Here is a 14955-nt window from a genome sequence, read left to right on the forward strand (position 1 = left end):
TTTGAAAGTGAGTGTCTCATAGGTTTCTCAAATATGTGTTTAAAATAGAATTCTTCCTTCCAAACCTGCCCCACTTCCAAACTTTGTCCCTGTGAAGGGTGCAAAGTCTTTTCTTTCCTTTAAAATTTTTCTCTTTTCCTAACTTTCCAGCCTTATTCATGCATGTACTCTACAATATTGGTCTACTTGCAACTCATCATTATGAATAGAGGACTCAGATCTCCAAAACTTAGCATTCATTGAGCCCCACATCTGGAGTCTTTTCATGTCTACTTATTAGAAACCCCACTCAAGCGATGGCTCTGATTCTTCTATAGGAAAGCCCGGGGCTGCTACCGTGGCCCTGAGAACCTTCTCTGAATTACCTTCCAAATACTTGGTCTGTATCTTACGTGTGCCTATTAATGTACATGTTGTCTCCTCTTTTAGAATGTATGCTCCTTGAAGGCAGGGGCTCTTTGCTTTTGTATACCCAGTGCTTTTTTAAGTTAGAGACTGCAATCGGTCTTTGTGGTTTGGCATCCCATATGGGGTGTCATAACTGAATATAGGGATTATGAAATTATGATTTATTATCAATAAATGTTTGATTTGCATACCTATTTTCTGTACCTAAATGCCCTGGTAGCACAAAAATTTCTCAGGCAAAAAGTTTTAAGAAGGCCTGATCTATGCCATGATGGCCATCATTTCAGGCCTAAATACATCTAATTCTTGGCTACTGTGTACTGCCCTTTGCTGTACTTTGTTTATTGTATTGCTTTTGGCTTCCTTATGCCTGAGGTCAGAGGCTAGTGAACCTCAGAAACTCCCCTCCTGGTCTCCTTGCTCTAATCCATACTCTCCATACCTTGGTAAACTAAACTTCTGTAAGTTTAGGATAAAGAGCCCTCAAAAAGGATTGAATTAGTTTAGCATTTCAAAGGGCAATCAGAGATAACATCCTAAAACCCTTTTCTCACCCTGATGAGCAACTTAGCATCTGAGTATAATTGGAAGAATCCTGGGACCATAGATCCACAAACTGCTAGAGACCTCAGGGGACCTCTTCATTTTACTATCTGAGGCTAGGGAGAAGTTCTAAAACTTGCCCAAAATGGCAAAGATAGGTTTTGAAAGTAGGGCCCCTGACCCAGAGTAAGTACTCTGTATTGTGCTGTGGATAGAATTTTAGGACCGAAAAAGACCTAAAATGAGTGAGACACAGATTGAGTGTGTTTCTTCTGACAGTTTGGTGAAGTCTGTAGGACCCTTCTTAGAATATTTTCACATTAAAAACAAAAACAAAAACACATAATACAAAGAAAAAACTGTTCTCTTCAAATAGATCGATCAAAACAAGATCTGGCACCCCAGGTCCCAAATTCTTGATTTTATCCCACTCTTTTTATTTCAGGCATAAGGTAGCGGAATCTCAGATAGCATGAGTGATTTAGCACCATAGAATTAGGGATTTCATGGTCATTATATGAGGAGGACAAAGATGACTTGCCTTCATGCTAGTGGATTAGTTTGCTATTTTCCATATCCAGCTCATTTTACAGATGAGGAAATTGAGGCATATAAGATTAAGTGGCTTGATCTGGGTCACACAGTAAATTATCTGAGGTCAGATTTTTTCTGATTCTGGAGAGGGTTGGAGGGGGGTCCTGGCCTGGTTTCCTACACCACCTAGCTGAGAAGTTTTCCCTTTTTAGGTCTGTGGATTTTGCATGACTAAATATTTCCCATTCTGCCCTGAAGCACTCCTTAGGGGCTGGGGACAGAAACCCTTTTTAATGTACATCATCTTTTTGCCCTCAAATGGGAGAGGGGAACTTTCCTGGCCCAGCTGATGCCCTGATATGATCTGTAGAGCTTTCATGCTGGTTCTTGGCTCTTATAGTTTGGGACATCTGGCATGCTTCGCTGGTTCTATATCTTTTCTACAGCCATGCTGAACACGGTGCCCTTACTTAATGGGAAATGGGAAGAGAGCCAACACCCTGCATTGCTAGAAAGCCAATATCACTTGTTTCTGTCTGTTTGGAATAATCGGTCCTTGACTGTCCAAGAATCTGGGGCTGATCCAGAGGTAGGGACTGTGTCTCTGAACTACTTCTGTTTTTCATTTATCCAAGTCCAATGGAATTGATTGATTTGGGTGGGGGGGGAAGGGGAATTGTTTATTACAAGAGCAGTCTTTCCCCGAATTGGCAGAATCCATTTAAAGTCTATTCTATTATAGATCTATTTTTAGATTTTGGTTATTAAATCAATACTGTTTTTTTTTCCCAATCACTAAGATTCCTTGTTGTTTCCCTCAATAGAAACCCATGAAGTTTATACTACTTTTGTTAATGGATGGGAAAAGGAGAAAAGATTCTGAATTGAAGTCATGATTCCTGGATGTAGTCTTTTGGAAAAATAAGAGAATTTGCTGGTCACAGCTTGCTGCTTGTTGGTTTCATGTTTTCTCTCTCTCTCTCTCTCTTTTTTTTTTTTTTTTTTCTTAAAAGACCTGTCTGATAAGTTTGATCTAGTTTAGTTGTGATTAGCCTTCTGAGCTGACTAGTAAAGATATTTTCCTGCCCAAAGTGCCCTGGGCCCATTGTAGTGATATCACTGTCACATGCCCTGGCATAATAATTGTATATTCAAAGTATATTCTGGTAATTAATTTTCAATCTTTCAATCTTTTTGTATTTTTGCTATCATTAGAATTCTTGAATTTTAGAACTTGGACCAGAACTTGAAGCTTATTTATTTTAGTACCCTTTTTTTCTAGTAGGAAGAAACTGAAACTCAGAGGAGTGAAATGATCTGATAAATAATAGATCTGAAACTAGAGCTCAGGTCTTTCCCCATCTAGTACTTTTTTTCCTGTTTGTTAATTTGGACCAAATGATTTTCCATATAGTTGGTACTTATTCTTAAGTGAGATCTACAGGTAATACAAAGATCTGAAATGTTTACTTTTAAAATTTGTATAGACTCAACATAATATAGGTGATTATATAGTCCCAGATCTAATTAATTGTTGAATTGATTAAAAATTTCATTAGGCTTATTATCCTTATTGGATAATAACTATTTTCTTATGTCCCTTGGCTGTAATATGCCAAAGAAGATGATGAGATGAAAATTCCATCTGGGAACAAGTGCAAGAGGATGATCAGAAGGGAGGGCAGGAGTAAGAAAGCGAATATGCATGTGTATAGCCTCTATTAGGTGCCAGGAACTGTGCTGAGTGCTTTACCAATTTTATCTCTTTTGATCTTTGAAGTTTTCTTGGGAAGGATAGGTGCTATTATTGTCACTCTGGAAAGTTAAGGAAACAGACAAAGAGATTAGTGATTTATGCTCAAGACCACAAAGCCAGTGTCTGAAAATGGATTTGAACTCATTTTCCTCCCATTAATTAGATCTGGCACTGTATGTACTGTGCTACCTAACTGCCTCAGGCCTAGCTCCCCAAATTCTAAGCAAATTTAGAAAATCCTGTTTCTCTTCTGCTTTTTAAAAAAGGGGGTGGTTATTTGTGACTTTGTTTTTACAACACTTATTTCCAGATAAACCCCTCTCTCCAAGAAGTTTCCCTTAGAACACATAAAAACAACTAAGTGAAATCAAGTGATATGACTAGGTGTGACAGGGTATATAATATTCTGTACCTAAAATTGCATATTTCTCCAAAGAAGGGAAGTATATTTTCTTTCTTATCTCTTTTCAGGGTCAAGATTGGTCAATTGCAATTGCACAGGATTTGGCATAATTTTAATGTTATTTTATTGATTCTGTTTTACTTCACGCTTCATCACTCAGTTCATGTAAGTTTTAGAAGATTGTTTTTCTATGGGGCTTATTAAATGATTTTAATTTTGATCTTAAAAGAATTCCTGAGTTTCATTTGGTATACCTGTTTATTTGTGGTTAGGTAATGTATTTAATGATAAACTTTCCAGTATATCAAAGCACATGTTTTAAAATTTACAGCATTTTTCAGTACTTTGGGAATTAATGGTTTGATTTTAATAGCATCTATTTTAAAATTAAGTCTCTTAGCTCCATATGTGGGAACACTGTAGAGCGCTCTTAAATCTTCCAGTCAGGAATTTATAGTGAAGTAGACCAGTAGTGGAATGGCTAAAGGTTTTTTGATTGGAAGTGGTCTCAACAGTAATGCTAAGGGTTGGTGGGCTGGAGAAGCCAGGTCAGTTAGGGTGCTAGTGCCCCTCACATGCTATACTTTCTGCATCTGACCCAACTTTTTTTTTTTTTTTTTTAAATGTTCTGCCTTCTTTCTTTTTCACTTGGACAGTATACATCTGGAGTAAGTTCCCTGTTCTTGATACCTGCTATCATATCCCTACCATCTCTTGTTGTCTTGGGTTAAAATTATTTCTGGGTCCCTTCCTGCAGCAATCAATGGATTGTAAACTGCTTGAGAGAAAAGCCTCCTCCTCAATGGGTCTCCCTGCAGAAAGAATTGTTTAATGAAAGAAATGACTCAACAGACACTCCTCCATTCATAAGCTTTATGCATTTGAGCTAGCCTGGCACTCTGCCAAGGGTGGAGAATGCAAAGAAATAAAAATGCCTTTCTAATGGGCACACCAGAGATGGTCCTGTGTGAGAAAGGCCTCCTGCAGAAGGCAGACTTGGGCTGAAACATTCTAGGCATAGGTGGCACGTGGTGGGCAGGTAAGGAAGGATTGTGGATCTATGGGCCTTGGGAAGCTATACAGAAAGGAGCTGTTCTGCGCTTTACCTCTGTAGTTAGAGATTTGGGTTCAAATACTATTTTTGCCATTGCTTGTATGACCTTGGGCAGTAAGTGTCCCTGAATATCATGTTCCTTACTTGTAAAATTAAGGGGTTGGGCTTCTGAGGTATTCCTTCTAGGCTCCATATTTCTGATCCAAGGGTCTTGGAGGAGTAACATTTTCAGTTTAATCTTTTAGTAATTGAAAAATAGTTGACTTAAAGTCAACTGATTTGAGGTAAATTAGGCCAAATTAAAAATTTAACTAGGCCTTTTAGAACCTGCATAGGGTTTTTTCCCCATCAGAAGTTCCCTAGCTGACTCCCTTAACAAATATATAAGGATGTTTGCTGTTCTTAGTGATTCTGTTTTAAAGGGGTTGCTTAATGGCAGTTAAAAAAAAATAATCTTGAGGGATTTTGGAGATATCATGCCCTTCATTTACTGATGAGGAAACGAAAGTATTAAGGAATTAATTGAGTTAATCTATCAGTAGTAGAATTAGGGTTAGACTTCAGGACTCTTGACTTTTCTTGTCCAATATTCTTTTTTATTTTAACTTTGTTGTCTTTTGGGGGGGAAAGGGTGGTGATGGGTTTTTTTTGTTTTTTGTTTTTTTCTTTAAACTAAACCATGGTCTGCAGAAACCTGTTTCTTGTTTTCTATACTTTTGATTAGGCTATTAAGACAACTTGAATTTTGAATACCTTTTTTTTTTCTTTTAAAAAATTTAATTAATTTGATTTTTACAAAAATTTTATGCATAGGTAATTTTTCAGCATTGACAATTGCAAAATCTTTTGTTCCAACTTTTCCCCTTCTTCCTCCCAGCCCTACCCCCAGATGGCAGACTGACTAATTAATACATGTTAAATATGTTAAATACAATATATTTTGCTGTACAAAAAGAATCATACTTGAAACAGTGTACCATTAGCCTGTGAAGGAAATAAAAAATGTAGGCAGACAAAAATAGAGGGACTGGGAATTCTATGTAGTGGTTCATAGTCATCTCCCAGAGTTCTTTCCCTGGGTGTAGCTGGTTCAGTTCATTACTGCTCTATTGGAACTGATTTGGTCCATCAGAATTGATCATCATATAGTATTGTTGTATATAACGATCTCTTAGTCCTGCTCATTTCACTGAGCATCGGTTCATGTAAGTCTCTCCAGGCCTTTCTGAAATCATCCTGCTGGTCATTTCTTACAGAAAATAATATTTCTAATATCCACATACCACATATTCAGCCATTCTCTAATTGATGGGCATCCACTCAATTTCCAGTTTCTGGCCACTACAAAGAGGGCTGCCAGAAACATTATACCCATCCTTAAAAAGAGCAACTATCCACTGGGCAGAGTGTTGGGCCTAGAATCAGAAAAGTCTTAGTTCAAATTTGGCCTCAGATACTTAATATTTTTGTAATCCTAAGCAAGTCACTTACCCCTTTTTGTCTCAGTTTCCTCATCTGTAAACTAAGTCAGAGAAGGAAATAAATCATTCTAGTATCTAGACCCCCAAATAGGGTCTAGAAGAGACTGAAAAGACTGAACAATACCAACAAATCTTTTTTGTTTGTTTGTTCTTTAAAGTTTTTTTTTTAAACATGCATAGTTTTCAACGTTCACTCCTGCAAAACCTTGTGTTTCAAATTTTTTTCTTCCCCCCTTTCACTTACCTTTCCCCTAGACAACAAGATCCAATATATATTAAACATGTGCAATTTTTCCACACATATTTCCATAATTATGCTGCACAAGAAAAATCAGATCAAAAAAGGAGAAAAAAAAATGAGAAAGAAAACACAATGCAAGCAAACAACAGAAAGAGTGAAAATACTATGTTGTGATCCACACTCAGTTCTTACAATCCTCTCTCCTGGTGCCAGTGGTTATTTTCATCATAAGACCATTAGAACTGGTCTGAATCACTTCATTGTTGAAATGATCATCAGAAATGATCGTGGTATAATCTTACAACAAATCTTAAAAGAAAAAAAAAAAAGCCTTGGGCTTGTACTTGGCTATGTCTGTGTTCTCATTTGGATTTCCTTCAAAAATTCAGACCCAATCTATTCCACGTTTCTAGATCCATTAGTACTACCTTCTTCTAAGAAGATCAGGAAGTCTACTCCACCATCTTAACAGTAAACTTAAAACAAAAAGACTTTTTGGCCAAGATATTGGCAACTTGGGGTGGTTGTGTTTTTAAAATAGATTGATGCGTACATTTTACACTTTTTTTTCCTGGTTTGGGAGCAATGCAATTGTTAGTTTTTACATTTGTCTCAATTAGAGAGAAACAGTTTATTTATTCTTAGTTCAGGTTAGTGCCTGACATATTTCAAAATGAGCTAGTCACATTTCAGTAGTGAGCCCTCAGTTATCAAAACCAGTAATATTTTTTTTAATTTGAGTAATTGTCAGTATTAAAAAAGTAAAACAAAAACTGTCAGTATATTGGGGGAAAAAAAGGCCAGTTTCGTTCATTTGTTCAAATGTAGACTTGAAGTTGAGGAGAAAGGGGAGAGTAGCCTTTGTTGGCTTTTTTGTTTTTGGGTAAAGTTATAGGATTTTAGTTTTCTTAGCAGATGCTTTATTATCAACACTCAGTAAAGAGTTTGGCAGTACATTCTTAGGTTTATTCTTTGTGTGCCAATGTATCTGTTATATCTGCTAAATTTAGGGTTTTTTTGGTAGGGAAAATAATTTTCATTCTAAGGTTATTTTCAATTTTTTTTTTTACCAAGTACTTGTATGAAAAGACATCATGGGAGACACCATGAAAGGTTAGGAAGTGTGTGTGTGTGTGTGTGTGTGTGTGTGTGTGTGTGTGTGTGTGTGTGTGTGTGTACTTTGTAATTTTCAAAGGTCTGTTATTTGCTGAAGCATCTTGACATTTTATCCTTATAGCCATCTTATTTGGTAAAACTTTCCTATTTTAAAGTTTATAATATTCCTTTCAATAAACAGTTTTGAAATTTGATACTTTATATTGTCTGTTGTACTGTCATGGATGTATAGTACCTTATGTTGCATATGCACTAGTGGTGTTTTTAATTACTGTATAGGTTCAGGTGATTGACATCTCATATGATAGCAAGATTGAGGCTGGGAGGATAGGAGTTTGTATCATCTTCCTTAGGAGAGGGAAATACCTAAGAGACTGAAGTACTAGGTTCTAGACTCTATTTTGTGTCTGTTTTTTTCTCTTTTTGGTAACTTTAAGCAAGTCCCTTTTGGTTTCAAGATTGGTGGCTTGAAAGAGGCTGAACCTACACAATCTCTAAGGTCCTTTTCATATCTGATTAGTGTGTAAGTACAAGTGTGTGGCATATTAAGTCACTTTGATATAAGAGATTTTTGTTTTATTTTTGTTTTTGTTTTTCCTTTTTCCTGCTTTTGGAGCATCTGAGTAAATAGTTTGGAAAGCCAGTAAGTACATTTATATTGATCATTTTCTTAAAAGAGGATTAGATTTGCAGTTATGTTTTGCTTTTTTGATTTTTCCCAGTGAATTCAGTAATCTTCATGACCTTTAACCTTCATAGGATGAAATTTAAATCAAAATTCCTAATTTGCTTTGTCTTGTAAATATTCATTAATTCTGACATTTTTATATATTGATTGAATGCATTTCTAAATACATATCTCAAAAGATAGGCATTTAATTGGTTGCCTTATTCATTTGTCCTATTTTCTTGTAAATTAAAAGCAGACCTTAAGGATTTCTATTGATTATATTTTGAGCACTGAAAAACAACAGTTTTCTGACTCAGAATAATCAAAATTAAAAGTTAGTTAAAAAACTGTAGGCCAAGAAAAATGATTTTCCCTTGCAATTTATTGGGTAACCTTTATACAAAGTCTGAAGAAGTGCAAGAAAATCACTATTTTTAGCTATTAAAAGGAAAGATGAAATCTTAATTGTTGGGAAAAGTAACATGCCAAAGTTGAAACAATGAAGTTTACAGACCTTTGCATGGATTTGATTTGGTACAAATTGATTTAATTGGAGGGAAAACAAGTTAATTTGACTAATTATTATGGGGCTGTATGAAGTAACATATTGAGGTATGGTAGTGTAACTCTCTGTGCAAATAGACTAGTCAGCTATTTAAGGATATCTTTAAAGTAATAATGTTGGATCAAACAATTAGGCATGTATTGTATTAAGAAAATCTTTGCTGATTTATTTAGTTATTTCTTGAAGAATGTGAAGCTGCTTCTTGGTGTGGCTACTTATAAACTTTTAGTTAAATGTGAAACTGAAGAAAGGGAAGTTGAGAAAGGAGGCAGAAAACTGGTCATGAAATGGCCACTACTTTGCCAGAAACATTTGGCTAACTTTAATTTCTTTAAATAATTTTTTCTTATTGATTGCTTTTCTTTTTATAATGCCTATAATTTGTCCTATATGCCTACCTTCCCGTTTCCCGGAGAGCCAGCTTTTCTGACAGAGGCTAACTTTTTAAAATATTTTGATAACTGTTTCAATATAATTGCTCTCTGTTGTAATTTTTATTTTATGCATTTATAAACCGTGTTCCCAGAAAGAGCATCCAGCACTTAGCAGAATGTGGGATGCAGCAAGCACTTAATAAATTATTTTAGACTTAAGAAAGGGTCATAGAGCTCACTAGAGATCATGACCCCCCAAAATTTTAAATGCTCCTTACTTGTCATGTAAGAGTAAAGAGAAAGGGGAAAAATTTCAGCAAAACTTAATCAATAAATCAAAATCCAGCTTATATAATGAAAAATTATTCTGCATATCTTATTAGACTGAGATTTGACTGAGTTTGATAGGAAAGAAGCATCATGCTTATTGTTCTCCTACTGGAACATTAAATGCTGCTTGTTTCCACATTTGGCTAATTATTCACATGATTGCTAGAAAAAAAATTTCTTTTTTAAAAAATAGCTTATTTTTCAAAATATATGCAGATAATTTTCAACATTAACTCTTACAAAACTCTTCCAAATTTTTCTCTTACTTCTCCCCACTCACTTCCCCTAGCCAGTAAATTATCTAATAGGTTAAACAAGTGCAATTCTTCTAAACATATTTGTACATTTTCTGATATTTTTCTTACCATTTTTAGTAATGAAGGTCACTGTTCAAAAAGCCCCCTAGTTTCCATACTCTGCCAAATAAGCAGAAAACTAACATTCTCTGAATAGAAGGTAGATTGACTATGCATTTCAATTAATATAGCACAGATTTCTATTTACATTTTAAGCATCATTTCAATAGACTGTTTTATGACAAAAGTTAGCAATTTCAAGCCATTTAATTATTAATATTTATGATATCTTCTAGCCGGTACTGGGCATACTTTTACACTCAGGGTTTAGTAAATAAGTGGCATAGGGACAAAGAAACTTTATTAAATTTGGCTGAGGATGGGGAATTTGATATATGAAGGGAAAAAATGGTTACAGTTAAATAAAAGACCATAATAAGTTGTAAATCATTCCTAGAATTCATGTGATTAACAGAGAGATGGGGAAGGAAGAGGGAGGTAGAAAGAAAAGATACTATTTAATTTGTGGTTTTACGTTTTGAACATAGATTAAATTGAGTAAATTTCTGAGTGAAATTCATTTGAGTGGAGGATATTTGGGAATCCTTATTGGCTCGTGAATTTCAAGAGAGTCTTTATAAAAATAGCCCCTAAACTAAAGAGGCAAGACCAAATAATCTTGTTAGGACTCAATTTGAAGAGAAAATTTTTAACCTTTGACATAATCACCTTTTGACTAATGGGAAGAGGTTCTTTATAGGCATCCATATTATAGAAATATCTACATTTATTGAAAACAAGGTTTTAAGAGCTGAACACTTAACTTGATTTTGTGATTGTGTTTTTTAAAGTTTTTCTGCATGTAATAGAAAATTAATGTTAAAATAAGAGCCAAATATTTCTTTGCATATTGAAATTTAGTTTCCAGCATGGAAATATTTTTGTCTTAAATTAATTAATCTGTCTGTGACATTTTCTGACTCTCACATAAACCAATAGACTATGATGCAGGAGATCCAAAGATGTAGTAGAGAGGCCGGAAATGCTTGACATTTGTGTGCTCTGCCTTCTTTTTGGCTTCCTGTCAGTTAAACCACTATTGGAGTAACAGAAGCACAGATGCACAGTTATTTGTTGTTCTCCTTGAATTTCTGTAAGGGAAACAAGTTTTTCAGTCTCACCTTCTAAAAAGCTTTTGTTGCTTGTTTTTGTGAAGAATCTTTAAAATGCCAGAGGGGAAATTATTAATTTCATATGTTGGATCCTATGCATCTCCAGAGGAAGAACTGATTAAATCTGTGGTGTACTTTAATATGGGGTTAAGGAGGGAGATGGAGAATAAGACAAAAAAAAAAAAGACATATTAGAGCTTAAAAAAACCTTTTGAATTAGTGAAAAATCTTACTGTGATAAAATGGATTGAACAAGAAGGCTAATAAAGCTGATGGAGCCATTGAGCTCTAGAATTTTGAACTCACTGGGACTAGAGCTGCATGTTTTCTGGCATTAATGTGCTGGGTCCTTGGGATCGGGGGAAGAGGGTCAGCAAGCTGCCTAAGAGGGGAGCAAGATGAAGATGATGTTGAGCTCTTGCAAAGGGGGAAATGGCTGCACTGTTGGGCCCTCTTTGAGGGGAGGTTGGAAGGAGGTCTTGGTTTTTGTTTGGCTTCCTTCTTCATCCTCCAATAAGAAGCAGAAGCAACTGAGGCTATTGAAGTGGAGCAAAGCTGAATTATACAGTTCTAGGTTGGGGGGGACAAATTAAATTTCATTATAGTCTGGCAAATGTTCATTTGTCATGAGAAAACCACAAATGAAAAATGTTGAATTCCCATTTTTCAAGAGTTTATGAGTTTTTTTCATTGTTATTTGTATGTTTACTTTTGGATAGAAAGTAGAGCTGTATATAGTGAACTGAACTTAGAATTAAAAGGCAGAAGGAAGTAGTCTGACTGCTTGAGAAGCTACAGAGCTCCTTAACCACTCCAGTGTGTCTCAGGGGAAAGGAAATGTGTCTGAGGCCACATTTGAACTCGGGCCCTCCTGACTTGAGGGCTGGTGCTCTATCCCCTGAGCCACCGACCTGCCCCCAGAAAAGCTCTTTTTAATGCCAGTATTCTATTGGGAATAGAATTACATGGAAATACTATTAAAAATAGTATTCTGTAGCTACAATTAATGGATTACTGCAATTTCATAATAATTAAAAATTAGTATTGAGTTGAAGGAAACCATGGCAGATTTGACCAGGATTTTTAACATATAAGAAACTTTAAATAACAGACTATTATCAAGAAAATATATGAGCAAAAAGATGCGGCTGGTCATGTGATAAGGGAAAAGGAAAGGCAATGGACTAATATGTACTATTGGTATCATGTGAGGAGCAAGAGAGCATATTGTGCAGGAACTCTTTTTCTCTGGGGAACATATGGGAAAACCCAACCAAGAGTTGCACCCAAAGGGCAACCATGTACCCATGGGAGGACTCCTCATTGCTGAGATCCATTTGAGTATGGAGAGCAAGGGTTAAAGTTCAGGTTGGCTTTGGCCTGGAAGCTTGTCATTTGTGTTGATACTCTCTAAACAGCCTTAATGTAGATTACCAGATTAAGAAAAGTTATTTGCATTTATGTGGTAAGGGAATTAAAGCCATTTTCTGAAGTTTATTAAACATGATAGAAGTATATGTTAAATTCGAAATATGCATACATATTTATACACTTATCTTGGTGCACAAGAAACAAGAAAAAAATAGAAAGAAAGCAAAATATAAGCAAACAACAATAAAAAGAGTGAAAATACTATGTTGTGAACCATCTTCATTTCCCATAGTCCTCTCTCTGGGTGCAGATGGCTTTCTTCATCGTAAGACCAATGGAACTGGCTTGAATTATCTCATTGTTGAAGAACCACATCCATCAAAATTGATCATTGTATATAATCTTAGTTTTTGCTGTGTATAATGATTTCCTGGTTCTGCTCATTTCACTTAGCATCAGTACATGGAAGTCTTTCCACGCCTCTCTGTGTTCATCCTTTTAGTCATTTCTTACAGAAAAATAATATTCCATAACATTCATATACCAGAACTTATTCAGCCATTCTTCAACTGATGGACAGCCACTCAATTTCCAGTTTCTTGCCACTACGAAAAGGGCTGCCACAAACATTTTTTGCACATGTGGGTCCCTTTTCCTCCTTTAAGATTTCTTTGGGATATAGGCCCAGTAGAAACATTGCTGGATCAAAGTGTGATAGCACAGTGTGATAGCCCTTTGGACATAGTTTCAAATTGCTTTCCAGAATGCTTGGATCTGTTCACAGTTCCACCAAGAATGATTGAGTGCCCCAGATTTCCCACATCTCCTCCAATATTCATCATTATCTCATTCCTCTCAATATTCATCATTATACAGCAGTTATGTCTGAGTTATGCCTGTACTGCTACTAGTCCATCATCCCACTGTCAACAGGGTGGCAAACATGCTTCATTATCAGAATTCTAATTATTGGTCATTGTATTGATTGGAGTTCTTAGCTCTTTCAGAAGTTTCTTTGCTGTGGGAGATGTATATTAACCCAGGTGAGAAAACCCTCTTCAACTTTATGGCCTTAAGGACTTGGCTTCAGCAAGAAAAGGTGTTCTTGACTTTTTAGCTACTATTTTGTGGTCATTATGGAAATTATTCTCCTGGTTCTGCCCTTTATGCTCTGCATCTGTTTATATAAGTCTTATTAGACTTTTCTGAATTAGTACTTTTGTTGTTTTTATCATTAACTGTCATTTCTTATAACTTATTAATGTTACACCCCATTTTCAAACACTAAATTTTTCAGAATTTTCCCCAATGGACTGTTATCTTTTGTTTCCATTCTTTTTCCACAACAAAGAATTAAGTTATAAATTTTTTGTTCATCAATCTTTTCTTTCTGTCTTTGATTTGAGCTGTTTGCCTAATAATGGTGTACCTGGACTAAAGGTTATACAGTTAGTAATTTTTGAGGAAAAAGACCTAATTGATAGCAGTCTGTCCTTTTATGCCCTTCCCCCATTGTCATTTTTACTCAGAATTGTTTTAATATTTATTCTTTTTATTAATTGCTTGAAATATTAAAAAATGATATTTTGTTTTTATCTCATTTAATATTTTCAGTGTTATCTTCAAAAAGGAGGGGGGAGGAAAGTTCAGCATACGTAATCACATGTTAAAAAATTCTGATGCTGAATGTGTAGTGTTCCATATCCATAGGTCCCTCTTGCTTCGAAAAAGAGGAAAACCCTCTCATATCTCCTTTGCAGTCATACTTGATTATTATAATATCACAACATTCAGTTTTGTTGTTTTTCTTTTTTACATTGTTATAGTGATAGTATAAACATTATGCATTATTATATAACATTCGTTTTTATAAGATTTTGATCTCAACTTTTTTTTTTGTCTTTCTTTTGCTTCCCCTGTCCCCCCAAACAAGAAGCAATTCGATATGTTGTGTGTGTATCTTTATATATGTAATTTAAAAATTGTAATATTAGTCATGTGAAAGAGAAAAATGTGATAATAATGTGCTTTGATCTGCATTCAAACTATTCTTTCTCTGGATGTAGATGGCATTTTCCATCCTTATTGGATGGATCATTGTCTTGCTGAGAAGGGCTAAGTCTATCATAGTTGGTCATTTCTGTGTTTGTTTTTTTTCCTAATTGAATAACTTGGTTATTCTGCAGGAGGGTATATGGGATCCTGCATGAATGTTCTTCATTTCAGAATCAGAAATTGCACTTTGTTGTATATAGGATAGTGTCTCATGAAAAAATTGACACATGCCACCTCAGTCAAGGAAATCTACCTTAATGCCCATCATAGACCTGTACATAAATAAGCTCTTAAATCTCTAACTCATTTATTCCCTCCTCTATAATGAAGAAATTTGAACAAGCAAATTGTTTCATAGAACAAAATTTGATGTTTTATATTTTTATTTTATACTAAACACATTTTGACCTTACTTTAAAGGAGCAAATCTAATGTTAACAAATGGAAAATGTTCTTTTATCTTCTGATTATGTTTAATATAAAATACGCTTTAAAAGTTGTATATTCATTTGAGGTACTTTTAAATTCATTTCTAAAACTATTGTTAGGCACTTGCCAAGAGTTTATTAGGTATCATTTTGGCTCC

General features: G+C 35.1%; 1 protein-coding gene across 5 annotated transcripts in view; it reads left to right on the forward strand.

Moving 5' to 3' along the window:
• The window catches only part of ELF1 (E74 like ETS transcription factor 1), a 110163-nt gene that overhangs the window by 34446 nt on the left and 60762 nt on the right, over positions 1-14955 (forward strand). Inside the window, exon 2 of one of the 5 annotated variants that reach the window (XM_074299201.1) lies at positions 3713-3809. The exons of the other annotated variants lie outside the window; for them this stretch is intronic. The gene's annotated coding sequence lies outside the window, so the exon portion shown is untranslated. The remainder of the gene's footprint in view (positions 1-3712; positions 3810-14955) is intronic. 5 annotated transcript variants of the gene reach the window in all.

This window comes from Sminthopsis crassicaudata, chromosome 3 (genome assembly GCF_048593235.1).
Source record: "Sminthopsis crassicaudata isolate SCR6 chromosome 3, ASM4859323v1, whole genome shotgun sequence".
NCBI lineage: Eukaryota > Metazoa > Chordata > Mammalia > Dasyuromorphia > Dasyuridae > Sminthopsis > Sminthopsis crassicaudata.